Source organism: Pristiophorus japonicus, chromosome 25, assembly GCF_044704955.1.
Source record: "Pristiophorus japonicus isolate sPriJap1 chromosome 25, sPriJap1.hap1, whole genome shotgun sequence".
NCBI lineage: Eukaryota > Metazoa > Chordata > Chondrichthyes > Pristiophoridae > Pristiophorus > Pristiophorus japonicus.
Genome location: NC_092001.1, coordinates 7,659,915 through 7,663,619, shown reverse-complemented (window position 1 = coordinate 7,663,619; position 3,705 = coordinate 7,659,915).

The window sequence follows — 3,705 nt, the reverse complement described above, 5'->3', positions numbered from 1 at the left end:
AGTGTAATATCTCCAAGCTTGCAGATGACACTAAGCTGGATGACGGTGTGAACTGTGAGGAGGATGCTAAGAGGCTGCAGGGTGATTGGGCAGGTTAGGTGATTGGGCAATTGCATGGCTGATGCAGTATAGTGTGGATAAATGTGAGGTTATCCACTTTGGTGGCAAAAACAGGAAGGCAGATTATTATCTGAATGGTGACAGATTAGTAAAATGGGTGGTGCAAAGAAACCTGGGTGTCATGGTACATCAAGTCACTGAAGGTAGGCATGCAGGTACGGCAGGCAGCAAAGAAAGCAAATGGCATGCTGGCCTTCATAGCGAGGAGATTTGAGTATAGGAGCAGGGAGGTCTTACTGCAGTTGTACAGGGCCTTGGTGAGACCACACCTTGAGTATTCTGTGCAGTTTTGGTCTCTTAATCTGAGCAAGGAAGTGCTTGCTATTGAGGGAGTGCAGTGAAGGTTCACCAGACTGATTCCCGGGATGCAGGACTGACATATGAGGAAAGACTGGATCGGCTAGGCTTATACTCACTGGAATTTAGAAGAATGAGAGGGGATCTCATAGAAACATGTAAAATTATGACGGGACTGGACAAATTAGATGCAGGAAGAATGTTCCCGATGTTGGGAAAGTCCAGAACCTGGAGTAGCAATCTAACGATAAGGGATAAGCCATATAGGACTGATATGAGGAGAAACTTTTTCACCCAGAGAGTGTTAAACCTGTGCAATTCTCTACCACAGAAAATTGTGGAGTCCAGTTCGTTGGATATACTCAAGAGGGAGTTAGATGTGGTATTTACGGCTAAGGAGATCAGAGGGTATGGAGAGAAAGCGGGAGTGGGGTACTGAAGTTGCATAATCAGCTATGATCACATTGAATGGTGGTGCAAGCTCGAAGGGCCGAATGGCCTCCTCCTGCACCTATTTTCAATGTTTCTATGTATATTTCCATTCCTGGTGTGTGATGTGTATTTTGCGCTGCATCTGTCCATCTCTGTTATGTGAATGTGAGCTCTACTCCATACCCGGCATTCTCCATTATGTTAGTATTGTTTTACTCTGCACCCCCAATTCCTGATAGTTAGAAAATAAAACGAATACTCTGTTAATTTGTGATAATGAGGTGAGTTTTATGCTGAATCTGTCGGTCTCTTGTAAATGAGTCTGAGTTTTACTCTGTATCTATCTGTCTCTGTTATGTGAGTGTGGGCCTTTCTCTGTATCTCTCCATTTCTGTTATGGGAGTCTGGGTTTTATTTTGTATCTCTCAGTCTCTGATATGTGAGTATGGGTTTTGTACCATACCTCTCAGTCTCTGATATGTGAGTATGGGTTTTATACTGTATCTCTCAGTCTCTGATATGTGAGTATGGGTTTTATACTGTATCACTCAGTCTCTGATATGTGAGTGTGGGTTTTATACTGTATCTCTCAGCCTTTGATATATGAGTATGGGTTTTATACTGTATCTCTCAGTATCTGATGTATGAGTATGTGTTTTATACTGTATCTCAATCTCTGATATGTGAATATGGATTTTATACTATATCTCTCAGTCTCTGATATGTGAGTGTGGGTTTTATACTATATCTCTCAGTCTCTGATATGTGAGTATGGGTTTTATACTATATCTCTCAGTCTCTGATATGTGAGTGTGGGTTTTATACTGTATCTCTCAGTCTCTGATGTATGAGTATGGGTTTTATACTGTATCTCAATCTCTGATATGTGAATATGGATTTTATACTATATCTCTCAGTCTCTGATATGTGAGTGTGGGTTTTATACTATATCTCTCAGTCTCTGATATGTGAGTATGGGTTTTATACTATATCTCTCAGTCTCTGATATGTGAGTGTGGGTTTTATACTGTATCTCTCAGTCTCTGATATGTGAGTATGGGTTTTATACTATATCTCTCAGTCTCTGATATGTGAGTGTGGGTTTTATACTGTATCTCTCAGTCTCTGATATGTGAGTATGGGTTTTATACTGTATCTCTCAGTCTCTGATATGTGAGTATTGGTTTTATACTATATCTCTCAGTCTCTGATATGTGAGTATGGGTTTTATACTATATCTCTCAGCCTCGGATGTGAGTATGGGTTTTATACTGTATGTCTCAGTCTCTGATATGTGAGTATGGGTTTTATACTATATCTCTGTGTCTGTCATGTGAATATGGGTTTTATACGGTATCTCTCAGTCTCTGATATGTGAGTATGGGTTTTATACTATATCTCTCAGTCTCTGATATGGGAGTGTGGGTTTTATACTGTATCTCTCAGTCTCTGATATGTGAGTGTGGGTTTTATACTATATCTCTCAGTCACTGATATGTGAGTATGGGTTTTATACTGTATTTCTCAGTCTCTGATATGTGAGTATGGGTTTTATACTGTATCACTCAGTCTCTGATATGTGAGTATGGGTTTTATACTATATCTCTGTGTCTGACATGTGAATATGGGTTTTATACGGTATCTCTCAGTCTCTGATATGTGAGTATGGGTTTTATACTATATCTCTCAGTCTCTGATATGGGAGTGTGGGTTTTATACTGTATCTCTCAGTCTCTGATATGTGAGTGTGGGTTTTATACTATATCTCTCAGTCACTGATATGTGAGTATGGGTTTTATACTGTATTTCTCAGTCTCTGATATGTGAGTATGGGTTTTATACTGTATCACTCAGTCTCTGATATGTGAGTATGGGTTTTATACTGTATCTCTCAATCTCTGATATGTGAGTGTGGGTTTTATACTGTATCTCTCAGTCTCTGATATGTGAGTGTGGGTTTTATACTATATCTCTCAGTCTCTGATATGTGAGTATGGGTTTTATACTGTATCTCTCAGTCTATGATATGTGATTATGGGTTTTATACTGTATCTCTCAGTCTCTGATATGTGAGTGTGGGTTTTATACTATATCTCTCAGTCTCTGATATGTGAGTATGGGTTTTATACTGTATCTCTCAGTCTCTGATATGTGAGTATGGGTTTTATACTGTATCTCTCAGTCTCTGATATGTGAGTGTGGGTTTTATACTATATCTCTCAGTCTCTGATATGGGAGTGTGGGTTTTATACTGTATCTCTCAGTCTCTGATATGTGAGTATGGGTTTTATACTATATCTCTCAGTCTCTGATATGTGAGTATGGGTTTTATACTGTATCTCTCAGTCTCTGATATGTGAGTATGGGTTTTATACTGTATCTCAGTCTCTGATATGTGAGTATGGGTTTTATAGTATATCTCTCAGTCTCTGATATGTGAGGGTGGGTTTTATACTGTATCTCTCAGTCTCTGATATGCAAGTGTGTGTATTTTTCTGTAACTGTCAGATCTTGGTGTATGTTGAGGTTTAATCAGTGCCTCTAAGTGTCTTCTATGTTGCACTGTACGTTTTTGTTCCTGCTACTTGATTGTGGGTTTTAGACTGTACCTGTCATTTCCTGCTATGTGAGTGTAGAATTTACTCTGTATCGGCTAGTCTCTGGTATGTGAACGTGAGAATCAATTTTACTTTTTTCCTGTATTTCTCTGATATCTGAATGAAAATGTTGCCTTCTCAGTGTCATTTTTCTGATGTGTGTGGGTGTGGGTTTTACTCTGCTCCTATCAGTTCCTGCGATGCAAGTAACAATTTTACTTACTGCCTTTCAGTTTTCCGATATGTGCCCATGGGATTT